This window comes from Microcebus murinus, chromosome 10, assembly GCF_040939455.1.
Source record: "Microcebus murinus isolate Inina chromosome 10, M.murinus_Inina_mat1.0, whole genome shotgun sequence".
NCBI lineage: Eukaryota > Metazoa > Chordata > Mammalia > Primates > Cheirogaleidae > Microcebus > Microcebus murinus.
Genome location: NC_134113.1, coordinates 79,174,145 through 79,192,339, shown reverse-complemented (window position 1 = coordinate 79,192,339; position 18,195 = coordinate 79,174,145). Strand labels below are relative to the sequence as shown.

Genomic DNA, 18,195 nt, shown 5'->3' with positions numbered 1-18,195 from the left:
AGGAATGAATCACTTCGATTTTGACCATCATCACAGCTTACAAACACACACAAACCCATATGCCCAATGCACAAAGAATGGAGGGAAACAATGAATTAAAGGGGAAAAAATGTGAGACATATTCACAATATTAAATTCAATAAAAGGAATTTAACAAACCAGAGCTTTAGGCTTAAGAGAGCTTCTTTAAATATTTTTATTTCATTGTTAATATTTTATCAAAAAATAATAGTTTGAGCACAAATTCCACTTTTCAAAGCTCACACGGCTCCAACACTGAGGTTATCTTGTTTGGCATTAGAATAGCTCATGTCTACATTAAAGCTGGAATCTTAGAAGTGACATAAACAGGCCTTTTTCTATAAAGATAAAAGGCTAAGCTTTAAAGGATTTTATATTTATAGATAAATGTTTCCATAGTAATCAGTACTATAAAACTTGCTGGTGTCAGCACTCCTTTGCATACAAAAATGGCTCATATTAAAATGAGCTAGATCAGGGAATCAAATGTAGAGTCTTCTACCTTAAAAAAAAAAAGAAAAAAACTTTTGTTAGAAGACAAGAAATTTTATTGAATTTTGTTGGAAACAACTCTACTTTCGGTCACATGTACCATGTACTCCCACAGAACACACAAGGGATGAAGGCCTGACCTTTGAAGTCAGCATGGATCATGATGAAAAGTAATTTACAACAACACACTCATTATTACATCCTTGGATGATGAGCTTGGAGCTATGCATGTTAGATTTTCCCAGTGTCTGAGGTCAGTTTTGTTTTAGAAAGAAAAAAAGTTCAGGAAGAGGGAAAACAAAGTTCAGAGGAGGCAAGATTAGAGAGGAAAAAAAATACAACTGTATTGCTTTAATAATAGAGCCAGAAATGCATAGGATATATGTCACCCATAAGATAGTGTAAAACAGGGAAGAAATCTGTTTTTAATTTTTATGGCTTTCCTAACACAAATCGAAACACGTCTTCACTAAAAAAACATGTAGAAGAATGTTCATAGAAGCTCTTTTCACAGCTTCAAATCGGAAACTATGGAAAGTCTACCAACAACAGGCTACATAAATAAGTTGAGGTATATTCACAAAATGAAATACTATAAAATGAACATGAATCAACTATTGCTATATGCAAATTCACAGGCATAGTGTTGACTCAAAGGCAGTAGGCACACAAAAGAGGACAGAGTGTATGGTTCTATTTATATAGAGTTCAAAAATGGACAAAACTAATCTACGGGTTAGAAGTCAAGAGGGTGATTACCTTGGGGTTAGGCAGTGACTTAGGGAGGGGAACAACAGAGGTTTCAGGGGCCCTGGTAATGTTTTCTTTCTTAATCTGGGTACTGGTTTCAGTGATGTGTTCACTTCGCAAAAATTTGCCAAGCTGTACATTCATGATTTATGCACTTTTTTTTTACATGTGTCATATTTTCATAAAAAGAAAAAAACACAACTTTTAGGTGGTCTGAGTGGTTTTTCAATAAATATATATAAATGTTTCCATTGTAATCAGCTCAGTTTTATCTGTCCTAGATACCTCCTTGTTTCTGTTTCTCTTGGCCAGCGAACAGTTGACACACATACGAGATTCCTTTCATAAAGCAAAGTATGTGTGTGTGCGTGTGTGCACGCTTCTACCCATATTTTTATATTTTTGGAGACACATATTCAGTTGTTCAGCTGTCCAAAGGCCACCAAAGTCTGGGACTTTTTTGGCAAAAAAATAAAAAAGCAAATGTTTAATATTATAAATAATGAAGCTATTCTGGACTTCATGGTGTTTGTGTTAACACCGCACAAGAGGGTCAAGTACAGGCAGGGGTGAGTACTGCGATTTCAAAAAGGCTGCCTGTGGCATGGGGACCATGCTGGGCACTGAGAGATTGACAGGTGGAGGGGACAATAGGCTTGCTGGCTCCCCTGACAGAAGACCTCAGTTTGGCCGGGCACAGTGGCTCACGCCTGTAATCCTAGCACTCTGGGAGGCCGAGGCAGGCGGATCACTCGAGGTCAAGAGTTCGAAACCAACCTGAGCAAGAGCGAGACCCCATCTCTACTATAAATAGAAAGAAATTAATTGGCCAACTAATATATATAGGAAAAAATTAGCCGGGCATGGTGGCACATGCCTGTAGTGCCAGCTACTCAGGAGGCTGAGGCAGCAGGATTCCTGAGCCCAGGAGTTTGAGGTTGCTGTGAGCTAGGCTGACACCACGGCACTCACTGTAGCCTGGACAACAAAGCGAGATTTGAAAGAAAGGAAAGGAAAGGAAAGGAAAGGAAAGGAAAGGAAAGGAAAGGAAAGGAAAGGAAAGGAAAGGAAAGGAAAGGAAAGGAAAGGAAAGGAAAGGAAAGGAAAGGAAAGGAAAGGAAAGGAAAGGAAAGGAAAGGAAAGGAAAGGAAAGGAAAGGAAAGGAAAGGAAAGGAAAGGAAAGGAAAGGAAAGGAAAGGAAAGGAAGAAAGAAAGAAAGAAAACCTCAGTTTGCCCCTCGCATGGGTTTCCAAGAAAGAAAGAAAGAAAGAAAACAAACCTCAGTTTGCCCCTCGCATGGGTTTCCAAGAAAGAAAGAAAGAAAACCTCAGTTTGCCCCTCGCATGGGTTTCCATGTGGCACTCAAATGTCTGATTGATGGAAAAATTAAGTGGAAATTTTTAAAAAACATTCCATTCCAGGAGTTTATAACTGATCATTCTGTAAGGCTTCTGATGGAGAGAAATATCCTTTAAAAAAAAAAAAAAAAGAATTCTTCGGAATGAGGAGAGCTAGCTATGAAGAGGCAGCAGTGAGGAAGCAGCGGTAAAGAGTGTAGGCACTAGAGCTTCTACCTGGAAGTGACCGTGTGACCCCAGGCACGGTCCTGTGTCTCCAGGAGCCTAGCTTCTCTCAGCTGTGACATGGGGATGGCAAGAGAGAGCATCAGTCACACGATCCTAGCAAAGATGCAATGAGATAACAGTGGAGTCGGCAGGTCATCGCGTTCTGGCACAAGGCACAGCATGCACTCAATAGACGTTAGCTATTATTGCCATTAATTTTTTTTTTTGCTCTCGAGACATTTTCAACCTAATATCTGGATTTTTCCATTGCATGGGGCTTGTAAAAAGCGGAATCCTGGCCGCCCGTATTAGAAGGTTGCCAAACATCATGTATAATCTTCACATAACCACAGGTACGCCTCCGATTGTTTTCACTGGTGAAAGTTGGACACTCAGGCACAGAACCTGCGAGACGGAACAGTTGCGTGGGTAGGAGGCCTGTCTCCAAACACACCGCAGGAAAGAAGCCTTGCAAACCTCAGCTTTCCCTTTGTTTCTAATTTTGTTCCTAATTTTAGTCTCTTCCACTCTTCCTCCCTTCCCCCTTCCTCTTTCCACATCTGTGCTTGCTTCCTGACGTTAGCGTAAGTTTAGGAGTCAGGTTGCCTGGGACTAAGAGGCTAAGCCTAAACTAAAAGAGCTGGTGGTCAAAGGAAGAATGAAACCCGGGACTAAATGGAGGGCCTGTGTATCGGCAGGATTCATTCGTGCACACACATAATACTTTTGGATGGTCTCTTGAGATGGGTTGCGTGGCAATTTTGCTGCCTGTATTCAAATATATTTAATAGTCCTCATTGCATTTCCAATCATGTAGCTCATAAGGGAATTTCTACCCTGAGATATGACAGAGAGGCACAACAGGCATAAGGAATAAATATTGGCAAAACAAAGAGTAAAATATTTTACCTGCAACACTGGCCTTCACCTTTGACAAAAGCAAAACAAACAAAAACAAAACATTGAATATGGCCAGGAGTTTCCTTAGGATCCAAGAAAATGCTAATCGCTAAGCTGGCAATTTTTCTAATATTTCTTTTCACTTCTTTCTCCATTTTTCTTTCTCAAGCAAAATAAGAAATGGAAATGCCAGAACTCTACTAAAAGAAAGGGTTTTTCCGCCCCTCTTTCTTTCTTTTTTTTTTTTTTTCCTTTCTTTATTTTGGCCACAGATTGATGGGCAGGAGTAATGTGAAGCCAGGTAAGAAAGATTTTGGTTCTTTGGTTTTATATCATCAAGAGATTTAGAGAATATTGATCCATACTCAGTTTTGCCCTGATCTATGAAAACTAACAAATTGCAGAGGTAGGGCCAAGATTTTCTGATACGACACACCATGAATGAGCCACAGAATGAAATTGTTTAGTTGGACAACAGCACGTTGCATGTTCAGGCGCACCTTGCGTCTGTATGTGGTGAGTTGGGCTCCTGAAATCTTACTGTGAGTGAGCTAATGCATGCCATGAACTTGACAGTGCCCTACACTTTGCATGCCCTGCCCTCAAAACATGGCCACTATCGTCACAGCCCTGTGGGGAGTGAGTGCCATGACCCAGTGGAACTGCCTCAAATCCTGACCGCAGAAGTGAAACGCACCCTAAGCCAAACTGCTCTTCCAATACAATGGCAACACTTGAATGTACAAGAAAACACTGGGTAAAATTTGACTTTGGAGTAGTAAGACCCCCATCTTTACAAAAAACTGAAAAATTAGCCGGGCATGGTGGTACATACCTATAGTCCCAGCTACTCAGGAGGCTGAGGCAGGAAGATCACTTGAGCCCAGGAGTTTGAGGTTGCAGGGAGCTATGATGACACCATGGCACTCTAGCCCCTGTCTCAAAACAAATAAATAAATTTGAATGTGGAACAAATTCCATATGAGAAGAAACTGAGACTAACATTATATAAATATGCAGGTGGAGTAATGACCTAATGAGGCTTCACTAGGCAGCTTCATTCTCTGAATTTAGATGAATCATGAAAAAGAGAAGTCTATGGATTTAAACAAGGTGGAATGAGGAAAAGTAGAGAAAGATGAAGATCTTCTGGAAACAAGCCAAACCACGCTTTATGCGGCGGCAGTTCGTGTCCCTGTTACACATGTATTTCAACCACACTGAGGAACCCCACAAGGTCTGGCTGGGGGCCACCAGGAACTGCACATTGTAACAGGTTAATATTTTCATAATATCTAGTGAAAGTTTCCCCATGTACATTTCCTCCCCCCACCCCCACCCCTTCAGGCATCTTTTCAATGCATCTGGAAAGGTAATACAAAGGAAAAAAAAAAAAAATCAAGCCCTTGGCTTTGGAATGTTTCAGAAGTTTATGTTAGAAACTGTGGAAAGATAATGCAAAGGGGAAAAAAAAAGAATCAAAACTTTGGCTTTGGAATGTTTCAAAAGTTTAGGTTAGAAATTGCAGTCATGGTTGTATAACTCTACAAATATACTAAAAACCTTTGAATTGTACCCTGAAAATGGGTGAGCTGTATATCAGAATTATATCTCAATAAAGTTGTTTTCAGAAAGTTCCAAAATTTAGGTCAGGCCATAAACCACAGATTTGGAAGATGAAGTATCAGGCTACCACCCTGCGCTCAAACTAAATAAATATTCTTTTGATTCAGGAAAGAGAGGGGTGCAAGGTCCCGGGCGTGCGATGGTAGAGAGCTAGAGAAAAGGGCTCCCTGGTTTGCCCACCTCCCTGACCACAGGCCAATGCTTAGGGGAAACTGGGTAGAAATTCTTGGGTGTGAGAGTGGAAAGAAATCTGCCTTCTGCTTTCCTGTAGCCTGAGATCCACTGGGAAGCAGAAAAGTCCTCTGCAGGTGGCAGTTGTCCGAGAGGCAGCCTGACCAAGTTTGCTGCAGTCCAGAGTAGGATATCAGGGGACTGTTTCCTGGATGTCCAAGAGAAGCTCAGACATTGGCACACAAAGCCCAGGAACTAGAAGGGACAAAGAGATCAGAGCAGCAATCTGTGTGGACGAATGACTGAAGACCAGGTAACAATGAGGGCACCTCAGCTGATGGCAACGGGGACAAATTGCAAAGCAGCAGAACAAACACCACTTTCATCGCTACGTCTTGGCGATACATACTCCCTTCAGATCTTAGAAGCAATCCCAAGGCAAGCAAAGGACACCCTGGATTGACAGACAGTAAGTTTTTGCCTTTTGTTCAAATGAGGACTCAAATTCAGTTCTAAACAAATGAAGAAAGTTACATTGATTGAGACTAAGTTTGGAGACTGAAATTTTATTGAATATAGAATTATTTTTAAATCAGCAGGAAATCCTGAGAGCCTGAGGTCCTGAATGCCACAAGCTATAGTGGGCTGGTTTTTACAGAGGATGGACAGAGGATTTTTTTTGGGGGGGGGGGTTGGTTTTGTTTTTCATCTATGCCTCTTGAAGCAGATTAACTGGACATTACAGATTTAGAAGTGAAGAATCAGGACATTAAACAGACATTTATGTTTTCAAGAAATACTATAGTTTGAATGATTTTCCCAGTAATGATCTCTCCTTCCCTGAAAGGGTACACTGCAATGACACCAAGTTATTTCATGGGTTGAGGTATCCTCTTAAACCTTGAACAATCTGTGTAGAACGGCTTTGCGTTAGAATGGGAAAAGGATATTGGAACATCTATTATAGGTTTTTTCCATATGAGTCATATTGCAAACTGCCATCCAGTTTATCCATGTGTGCTCTAACTCTGTCTCCTCTTCAAATTTCGTGGTTCCTTCAGCTGTAATCTCTTATGCATCAGGAGTCAATGTTATCGGAAAACATCCATGCTTGATATTCACCATTAAAAATGAAAGCTCATCTCTTTTTGGCAATTGCCCCATTGTTCTGTTCTCCTTCATACCTAACTCTCTCAAAAGAATGATTTATGTACATTGCTCTCCACTTCCTCACCTCCCGTTTATACTTTAATTCTCTGCAATCTGATTTCTGTTTCAGGCAGTTTCAATGGAGGAGCATGACTACTTGTAAACAACACCAATGACCTTCATTATTCCCAAATCCATGGATGATTCTCTATCGTCAGGATATACAGTCTTGCAGCAGTATTTGTTATGGATAAATACAGCCTCCATCTTCTAATTGTCTGTTTGCTCAGCGTTTGTGATACCACTTCAATTTTCCTTTTACTTTACTGGCTGTTCTTTCCCATTCTCTTTTGCTGGTTCCTTCTCCTGTGACTAATCCTAAATAGAAGTCTAATTCCTAAATAGGAAGTCTCTTATCTTCTCTGAAAAACCTACTCAGACATCTCATCATTTCCATGGGTTTATATTCCATTTTAATTTTGATGACTCCAAAATGTTTCTCTCCAATCTAGAACTCGCTTTTGAGCTCCATACTCACGTACGACATTGCTTATTTAAATAAGGTATCTCACGGACACTTGAATCTTAGCAAATCCGAAGTGGGATCTTTGATTTCCTCCTCTAACCTGTTCCTCTGTCATAAGCCCTATCTTCTCAGCGAATGGTCCCACCAACCACTCCATTGTTCAAGTGAGAAATACAGGGTTTTTTTCTTGGTTTTTTATTTATTTATTTTTGGCTCCTTCCTGCTCCACATCCATATATAATAGCAAGTCTTGTCAAATCTATCTCCAAATACATCTTAATCCGATTGTGAGTTCTTCTACATTTCTTCTGCCACCATCTTAGTCTAGTTCACCTTCATCTCATTGCATGGACTATTTGCAGTTCAATTTATTTCACCTCCTCCATTCTTACCCCTCACCAAGCCATGCTCAAAGCATCAATAATAAACATCTTATTAAAATACAAATTTTTGCCGGGCGGTGGCTCACGCCTGTAATCCTAGCACTCTAGGAGGCCGAGGCTGGCGGATTGCTCAAGGTCAGGAGTTCGAAACCAGCCTGAGCAAGAGCAAGACCCTGTCTCTACTATAAATAGGAAGAAATTAATTGGCCAACTAATATATATAGAAAAAAATTAGCCAGGCATGGTGGCGCATGCCTGTAGTTCCAGCTACTCAGGAGGCTGAGGCAGGAGGATCGCTTGAGCCCAGGAGTTTGAGGTTGCTGTGAGCTGGGCTGACACCACGGCACTCACTCTAGACAAAGTGAGATTCTGTCTCAAAAAATAAATAAATAAAATAAAATAAAATACAAATTTTGTCTGGTGTCACTCCACTGTTTCCCTGTCTTCCTAGAGCTCTTGGACTAAGACACAAAGCCCTTACCACAGTCTGTGAGCCCTTACCATGGCCTGTGAGGTCCTCTTTACCTCACCAGCCTCAACTCATCCTACCCCTGCTCTGCCTCAGTCTGTGCCAACCACGTTAGCACCCCAGTTTTTTGTGTTTTTTTGGTGTACCAAGTCTTCTTCCTGCAGATGCTTCAAATGACTGTTTCCACTGCCTGGAATGCTCTCATCCTCTGGGCTTCAGGCTAAATATCAACTTTTTGGAGATTTCCTTCCCTACTTTTCTATTTAAAGCAGGTCTCTTTATTTTCTATATTAAGCCCCCATCCCTTAACTTTAGATCACTTACACTACTTACAACTGCTTTACTTATTTGTCTGTTTACTTTTGGTATCTGTCTCCTTCGCCGGAATATAAGCTCCAATATGTCCATAAAATAAGTCATGAACATCATACCATGTTCATTATTACATTCCTGGAGATTAGCACAGGGCCTGGCACATAGTAGGCACTCAAAAATACCTGTTGATTGATCAGTATTATCTCAGTGGAAGTCAAGTTCACATCCGCATGCATTTGTATGTGTGTATGTATACGTGCAGGTAAAGGGGGAAGAGAGGAGTACAAAATCGTGTAATTATCCACCCTGAGACCCAAGGAGAGAGTGGCTGTGGCAGAAGTGTAAACATAATACAGAGATAACATACGTACAGAGATACCCTCATTTATCTACACGTGGGGTTTGTTTAAGGCATGATCTCCAAATCTCATCTTCCTATCTATAACACTGTAAAAATGTTCACAGCCTTGCCAAACTTATCAAAAGGAAAAATTAATCGGGACCTGATAATGTGCCACATTATGGTAGGGGCACAATTATGTATTTGTTGAGAGATTTTTGCAGATCATGTTTTGAATGTTTACGTGAATTTTTCGCTCAGGTAGTTTCATTTGGAAATAGCTTACTTTCTCCAAGTTTTGGGCCAATGCTTTGTGGGTTTATTTCCGTGTTTGCATGCTATAGGAGAGTATGTGATCATTCTCTGATGGTAATTTCCCAGCATTCCTTTTTCCCGGGATGCTTTCTTTTGGGGTACGAAAGTTGCTCTAAATAGCTTTCAGGCAACTTCTCACCATAATCAAATGAAAAGGAAAATTATCTGTTGTCAGCAGGGAAGATATTTTGCCTGTGTCTTGTGCTGCGACTGTAGCCAGGCCTCATGCCCAGGGCGTCTCCCCTCTCAGCACTTACCCTGTTTGATTCCTGTAATGGTTAATTTTATATGTCAATTTGACTGGACCACAATACCCCAGTATTCAGCCAAACATTATTCTAGATGTTTCTGCAAAAGTATGTTTTATATGACCTTAACATCTAAATGGGTAGACATTGAGTAAAGCAGATTACCTCCATAATGTGGGTGGGCCTCATTCAATCAGCTGAGGGCCTTAAGAGAAAAAGACTGACCTCCCAGGAAGAAGAGGGAGTTCAGCCAGCAGATTGCCTTCGTACTTAACCGTTGCATCAATTCTTCCCTGGGTCTCCAGGCTGATGATCTGCACTGCGGATTTTGGATTTGCCAAACCTCCACAATAGTGTGAGCCAATTTCTCAAAATAAATCTCTCTCTCTCTCAATCTCTCTCTCTCTCTCTCTCTAGATATATATATATATATATATATATGTATATATATATAAATATATATATATACACATATATATATTTACACACATCCTATTGGTCTGTTTCTCTGGGGAACTCTGACTAATACAGTTTCCATCACCAACCAATTTTCAATTTGCTTCCCATTTTAAAGGGTACCATAGAAGCCACAAATAAGACCAGGTCTCATTTTTCCTACTTGAAACATTCACAAAGAGTAAGAATAACTGTGATTGGGGTAGACGGAAGGACTCCGTTCCCTGTGGTGGAGCACATTAGTCCCTGTGACCTTAAGACCCACCCTCGTCACCCCTTTCACCAACTCAAAGGCATCAGAGCCTGTAAATGACATCGTCACAGAGGCCTCAGTTCTCTGCTCCCGCTCCGCTATTGACCGGTCTTATTGACTTTGGCCAGGTCAAGAGCTTGCCATTGCTTTAGTTCCCCCATCTGTTTGTGTAATGCTTGTTTCTCCGATATCTGGAACCCCTTCCACAAGCAGGCGCCCCAGAAGAGCAAGTGTGGCCATTGATCTGGCTCTGCACTCGCAGAAAGGCTCCGATTAACATGCCCGAACCCATTACCCTGCTTTGTCACACATGAAAAGCCTGGAGATTACCAGAAGTATTTGGTTTGGGTTGTTCTTTAAAAGATGTGACTGTACCCGCAAATATGCACAGAATACTCATCAAGGACTCTCGAATCACAAAAGCAAGTCCTTCCCTCTTCTTGCTACAATCTTTGATGGTGATGAAGAATGTGTTTACTCAGTTCACAAAAAGAGAACTTGGTTTGCTCTGTTTTAGCAACAGATTAGGATTTTCAAATACTGGCAATGTAGGTCATTTTTTTTTTTTTTTTTGGAACATGCTTTGAAGCCATGCTGAAATCTTATCAGGATGTCAAGATTTAAAAACTCCCACCTGTACATCTCTCTCCAGAGAACTCTCTTGAGCAGCTGCCGTCCCATCCTTTGTTGATGATGTGTGAATAGAAACGTAGCATACACTCAGCTCTAGGCACTGGAAGCCACCGGAAGCCATTTCTATCTCCTTACGGCCTATTGCCTAGGCAGATTCAAAGCAAACATGAATTCCTAGGGATGTATTATAATACATATTATGTGATTAAGTTGTGCCGGCTCACCTGCAATGGATTCGTACTCACTCTCTCTCAGATCTCCCATTTTCCCCGCAGTAATCTTCCCAACGGGAAGGCCTGCTCGCTGGGCTCTTCTTAAAAGGTGAGCAAATCTCAACACCACGACCATTTAATGCCACAAACATGATTGTAAAGAGAGCACAACAGAATGAAAATCTTGTATTTTCATCATTCATCAACAGAAGGCTTACGTGCAATACGCCCATTGCAGGCGAGTCTGGTGCGTATACTCATTTGTTAAGAAAACACACATCACATTACTTCACATTCCAAACCAATATAAATAAGGGCAAAAGTCAGCCAGAACGTAAGATGTGAAGAAAAGTTCCTCCAGAGAACAACCTGCCTCCTTTTTACTTTTGGTCATCATAGCTTTATCTCTTCTAGGTAATTTCTACGTAAACCAACCAACAAACTCTAGTTTCTTTTTGTTTTGTTTTTATTTCGGCATATTATGGGGGTACAGATATTAAGGTTTCAATAAATGCCCTTTCCCCCCTCCCCCCACAAGTCTGAGTTTCCAGCATGACCATCCCCCAGATGGTGCACATCTCACTAATTATGTATGTATATACCCGCCCTCCTCCCCCCTCCCACCTGCCCAATACCCTATTACTGTAGTACCTATGTGTCCACTTAGGTGCTGCTCAGTTAATACCAGTTTGCTGGTGAGTATATGTGGTGCTTGTTTTTCCATTCTTGGGATACTTCACTTAGTAGTATGGGTTCCAGCTCTATCCAGGAAAATATGAGATGTGCTATATCACTGTTGTTTCTTAGAGCTGAATAGTACTCCATGGTATACTCCATGGTATACCAACAAACTCTAGTTTTTATACTAACAACTCAGTCCATGTCAGATGCTTCCCATTTTAGGGCATTCGTAGAATACACTATCATATTTTAACTTCTCAGCTGTCATTGAGCTGAACAGGGATCCCTCCCAACCTCTCTGTATCCAGCCCAAACTTCACATGGGCGTAAACTGCAGGCTGCAGGATTTCGGCATAGTCCCCATCACCAACAAACCAAACCCAAAGAATTAAATCCAGGGAGAGTCAGACAGAAGGGCTGATGAACTCAAGTCACACCTCTGATCTAACAATGCTTACATATATTTCCAAAAGGGAAAACTTTGAGCAAGGGTAGTGTCCAATTTACTTCCTGGTCCACACTGCACTACTTCTCCTCCACTCTCTTGGAAAGCTGGAGCAAAATCTTTTTAGCAAATAACACCCAAGAAGAACTTGCTGCAGAAGTGTTATTTTCCCAGCTCAATGTCACAATTATTTAGTGTGTTTCGAGCACTATATGTCTTTTAATTTCCTATAATCCCTACCCATAGTATAATGTGGAATTCCATTTATTCTATTTTTAAAGGGATGAAGTCATCCAGGGTGGAAACTATGCCCTGATTGAAAGTACTGAAATCCAGCTATGTCTCAGACTAGGCTCTGGCACATGGAGAAGTATAAATTAAACTCTTCTGCAGACATTTGATCTCTTGCTATGAAAAGGGATATTGTGTTTCCTCTGTTTAACAGTATTCTCTGTCCACTGTGAAAAGAAGCCTGTTTGCTTAAAAAAGTGTGGCATATTTTTTTCCACTGTGAGTGGCATTGCAAATGAAATCACAGCACGCACCGAATACAGTTCCAATCGCCTATATGAATTGTACATCTGTCAAGAGAAGGCGATGTTGAAATTGTGGTCACTTAATATGAGATGAATAATTTAATAATATGATGACTGATCACAACCACATCGCTGGATGCTAAGACTGGCAGCTTTTGTTGAGTGCCCACCTGCAGACAGCGCTGTGCAAAGCAAGTTAAACAGAAACAGTCGTGCCTTCTAATTCCAGCCCATCTCGCTGCACACCGGAGGCTGCCCGCACACAAAGTTAGGACATCACTGTTACTGGTGGGACATTATTCTGAAAGTGCATGCACACTTCATCAGCTGAGCAGAAACATGCTCTTCCATTTCTGTCCACAGATCCTATGTGGTTTATTAAAATCATAATAATTCTTTGTGACAGAATAGAAACTCTGAAAATCCTACAATATACCATGAAAAATGTCGACAATAAACCTTTCATTAGTATCGAGCATATGGTGGGCACTGTCTGGACTGAATGAACCAAGGCTATCATCTTGGAGGAAAAACTCCAGCAAATATTTTCAAACTCTGTCCTATCCATTCTGTGAAGGTGTTTTAGGAGTTACCTTTGGTCATATAGATCAACTCCTTGGTACCCTAATGCCTTGAACTCTCTTCTTCTACCACAGGGAGGCTGGTCAATTAGGAAGGTGCTGATTTCACTGATGGGTCTGGTCAGAGCTCAGAAGGCTGTGTGGACAATCCTCCCCGCAACTCACTTAAGGCACAAAAATACATGTTTTCCAGCAATGGTTTTCAAACTATTATTGAGGTTTTGGGAAAAGTGTTTAGCTGCTGCAAAAATAGTTTGAAAACCATTGCTGGAAAGCGTGTTTTTTGTGCCTTAAGTGAGTTTCATTTTTTAATGGCTTCTATGGAGAGATGGTGTCGATGAGGAAGATTATGTGGTAAGTGCCACAGACCTAAATGGGGACTTTTCTTGTCATAAGCAGTCAATAAAGTGCCTTTGGAAGAAACAAAGGATTTATTTTTCTTAACCGAAGCACCAATAACAAATTTACTTCACTTTGTAATGAAAGGAAAATATTATAGCCTGATCCACAATTTTTTTTTATCCCGACCTAATTGGCAGTACTTACTTTAGTAAAATGATCTGGAGACCCAATAAAAAAAATTGGCACAGTTGCTTTTATATTGCCGTCATTCCTTCTGCTAAAATGGCTTGCAAAATTATAGAAAGTGTAATCCTAACTATTTCTTCATTATTTTGATGCTCAGTAAACCCTACATTATAGTGTTCCATTTATAGCTTAATAATATATGGTGAGTTGAAGAATGCCGTTGTACTCGATTTACTTATTTACTTAATCATTTTTGCAATGTTTCCCAAAGTTACCTGAAGATCAGGAACACCTGGAGGGCTTGGCAAAAACAGATTCCTGGGCCCCAAAACAGACCCGCTGAACCAAAATTTACAAGGGACACGTCTGATAATCTGCAGACCTAGCAAGCATCCGGGATGATTCTTATCCTCAAAGAAGTGAAAACAACGGGAGAGAAGGAAATCGAGTCCAGACTCAATTAATAGACCAATTGCCCATTCTGCCCTATATGAAGTTCTCCCATTGAAGAATGTTGATTCAACTAGAGAGGTGAAAAACTTGGAGTCTTGGCAAAGGTACGCAACTGTCCGGCCAACCCACCAGACTAGCTGAAGTGATGAGTTTGGGATCAAAAGTTAAATGTTTTACTTCTCAATGACATTACCAGATATGTAATGAAAATGTGTTTTTCCAATATATGTAGCTGAAAGAGCATTAGCTTCTCCCTCCTCTTAGTGCATTTTACCAGGAAAATGGCTGCTGAGATGAGAGAAGCCATCTCCCGTGTGTTTAACTATTTTTAAAAATTACATTGCGCAATTTTTCATTATCCCCATTACCCTGGGGAATGCTTTTGAGTTTCTTTTAAATGCGTAAGGCTATCACTCTCTTGATACTGAGGACCTGGAGTTATCCCATATTATCCCTTTGAAAATCCTCAGTAATATGGTGGGTATGTGTCTTCGTGGGTAACAAATGACTTTTCAAGGAATGATGCATTAACTTTCCAAGAAAAGTGAGATATTGAGTGGCTGTCTGGTAGATCCAAACAGCATAGACAATGACGCGAGGAAAGGCAAATGAAGGAAGTTTATATCACCAGTGTGACCAGATTCGCTTGCGGTCCCTAAACACAGAGCTGACCAACTAATCCCTTTGGGGTTTGAATTGTGCAGACTGGCCGGCTTTATCTGCCTCCCTGTCCCTCAAAACCCTTCAAAGGCTCATAGTCTCCTACAGGATCAAGTCCAAAGTACTTACCATGGCCCAGGAGGGGGGCCCGCTATCTCCTTTCTCTTTATCTTCTTGCAGTCCTACCCTCCGCTTCGTGATTCAGCAGCAGAGCCCCTGGTAGCTTCCTGGACAGACCCTAATATTTCCCAATCTTTGCTGATGTAATCGTCTGCTGGAAATTCCCGCCCCGGCCCTTGCTTTTAGGACTGTGCTTAGAGGTCATCTTCTCCGAGCAGCCGTCCCTCCTCTGCACTTCATCTTTGCCATTGAAGTCATCAATGTCCTGACATCGTCCACGCTGCAGGACTAAAAAGCAGAGGAGGAAGAAGGCTTCTTGGCCTCTATGCCCCCAATGCCCAGGACAGAGCCTGGCTTGTGGCAGGGTGTCAAAAACATGGTTATTAACTAAAAAAAACGTTAATCCATCCTGAGAGTGTTTGCAAGTATTAAACAGTTAAAATGATGAGACCAGATCATGCCTACCAATATTGCTTTTCTGTTGTCCTTCAAAAATGACCACCATCATTTTAATATTACAGCCTTGGAAAGAAGGCCAGCAGTACAAAAAAAAAAATTCCTTTTATTTTTGATGGAATATATTTGTCTGGTATGTAGCAAGATTCTTTTTCTGCCTGTTATGTGTACATTTAAAAAATTAGTTTCACCTTTTCCTTTTAGAGGTACTTAGTAACCGTGTTGTTTCAGATACAAAGGCCTATAGAGCAATGCCCACTGCCCTGTGAATGGGGCCTTTGTTCTCAGCGCTGTTTTGGTAGGAAATGGTTGCTATTTAGGTCTCCAAGAGGGAATATAAACTGTGCTCACCTAATCAAACAGCCCAGTAAATACAGCAGTTAATCTGACAACTTCAAATTCCTGAGTTGCATTCTGAGAAACAATTTAACACCAACAATCATTTAAAGCCTATGTAAATCATAAGCCTTTGGTTACTAAGAGGTTTATTGTATTTTATTTCATTTCACTTTATTAATTATTGCAAATGCCTGGTTTTAAATCATATTTCAGCACTGAGATTTCTTGGTGGTGGAAAAGAAAAGAAATCACGTTGGAAAATACAGCATTGAAGTTCAAATATAAAACATATCATCCAGAAGTTAAAGAGAGGAGGGAAACTGCGGGTGAATACATGAAAGCAAGATGACCCTATGTCATTAGTATGCAACAAAGTAAGAACTGATCCTGACGACCCTGCAGTGTCCATGGTTCTTATCTCTTTAGATAGTGACTTCCAACGAATCTGCCCTGTGGCTGTGGAATAAAAAACAGTACCTGTTTGTCCAAGTTATTAACGGTTTTACAATGCCCTCGCCATATCACCTTAAAGGTTCAGTTACCACTTGAAGAACAAAAGCACTGAAACGATGCATGTGCAGGGGGGAAAAATCCCCCTAGTTTTTAAATGCAATATATAATGATACTTTAAACCCAAACAACAACAGCAAAAAGGTCTCTTTGTTTGAGTTATGGGGTACAAACATCGCCATTTAGATCCCACCTGTTTGCTAACAATCGCAATCACCTCTTAAAACTGTGTCCCTGCCGAATACCAGGGAGCGGGGACCAATATGCATATGGCACGTATTAAGAGCACCATCCGAATTATTCCTTCCCCTTTGAAGAAAAAAAAAAAAATTCTGGCGTTTCTTGTTTTTAAAGGAGCCATTGTCACTTCTGGTTGAATGTTTATTTTACTGTCTCCCGCTCAGCTAGGGCATTGTACCTATAAAAAGTGATTATAGAGTACTGGGACGATTTGAATACTCTAATCAATGCTAGTTAAAGTCAGAATAAATAAACTTTTATGGCACCAGGGTTCCTACCCTTCATGGAAATTATTGTTAATTTATTGAATCAATAATCTTAAAACAATAAATTATGATGCCCTTTGTTTTATTAAGCCTTTCTCGCAGTGTGTTAAAAAGCAAAGGCTTTATAAATATTGCAACAGGCTGGGAGGAGGTTTTTTTTAACCGAGTCTTTGTATGTGGTCCGTTACGCAAGAGATTAGACTATAAAAGTTAAAAGTGTGTGCGTGTGGGTGGAGGGCTGGACTTGAACATGAGTAGACACTAAAATAATAACAGTAATAATCCCTTTACCCTCGTATGGTGGCTGAACAAGGAATTTGGATTCTTTTACTCATTAATCCTCTCACATCTTGGGGTGATTTGGTTTTACTCTTCCCTTGTTTGAGAATTATTACTTATTAAGATCATATACACAAAGGTGTGGAAACAACCCAGGTGCCTATCAATTCATGAGTGGATTAATAAAATGTGGTATATGTATACCATGGAGTACTGTTCAACTTTAAGAAACAATGGTGATATAGCACCTCTTGTATTTTCCTGGATAGAGCTGGAACCCATTCTACTAAGTGATGTATCTCAAGAATGGAAAAATAAGCACCACATGTACTCACCAGCAAATTGGTATTAACGAACGGATCAACACCTAAGTGGACATATAGGAGTAACATTTATCGGGTATTGGGAGGGTGGAAGGGGGGCATGGGCAATATATGTAACCTTAACATTTGTACCCCCATAATATGCTGAAATAAAATATAAATAAATACGAATAAATAAAATTTAGTATCAGAAAGTGTATATAAAAATAAAGATCATATACATCACAAATCGGAAAGAAAGATTTTTCACTGATACAGACTGGAGGCTGACTTTCCAGAAGTAATAGGTGTCCACAATATTTTTCTCCCAGTCATGTTTACATGTTTAATCTGTTTTCCACCAAAATCCTTAGGGAGACAACAAAACTCCCAGACCGATTTTGGACGAACTGCCTACTCTCCTGACCCAGCTGGGAAAAGACCAAAGTGCCTAAGACAGCGTCTGGCTGCATGGTTGACTCTAAACCAAATACAATGTCCCCCCTCTGGGCCCGTCCTGGCACTCCTGCTCTACCCCACACACGAGTTTAACAGGTCATGAGAATTGTATCCTTGAAATCTTTATTAGTTTTCTCATTATGTTTTTACCTTTCATAGCTATCATAGCTATCAAAGTTATCTTTTGGGTACCTATTCATCCTGTTACAAAACTGTACCCAAATGCAAACTCTCCAGCTTTAAAAGATAAAACAGAATGGGGAAAAGTGAGCACATTTGGGGTAATATCTGCAGATGAGACATTACCGTAGAAGCGATGTCCCAGAAGCACCTAATATCCAAAGCTTTCTGTGTAGATTAAGCTCCTCTAATGGCTCTGCAGCTACTATATACAATTATCTGCTCACTAACAGCATCCCTTAAAACAGACGTAAGGGATCTTTGAAGCCGAGCTCTGCATACCTTAATTACGGAACCAATTTGGGACACTATTTGTTCCAGCATTTTTTTAAAGGG

General features: G+C 40.6%; 1 long non-coding RNA gene across 2 annotated transcripts; it reads right to left on the bottom strand.

Moving 5' to 3' along the window:
- Nucleotides 1-231: 231 nt before the first annotated feature.
- Nucleotides 232-14,930, bottom strand: LOC142873294 (uncharacterized). 2 transcript variants are annotated; one of them, XR_012921338.1, is made up of 4 exons: nt 14,838-14,930; nt 10,614-10,757; nt 4,564-4,663; nt 232-523 (listed from the first exon to the last, which is right to left on the bottom strand). It is a non-coding gene; the product is annotated as an uncharacterized LOC142873294 (long non-coding RNA). The 2 variants fall into 2 exon arrangements; XR_012921339.1 differs by lacking the exon at nt 14,838-14,930 and adding an exon at nt 10,858-10,971.
- Nucleotides 14,931-18,195: the final 3,265 nt, after the last annotated feature.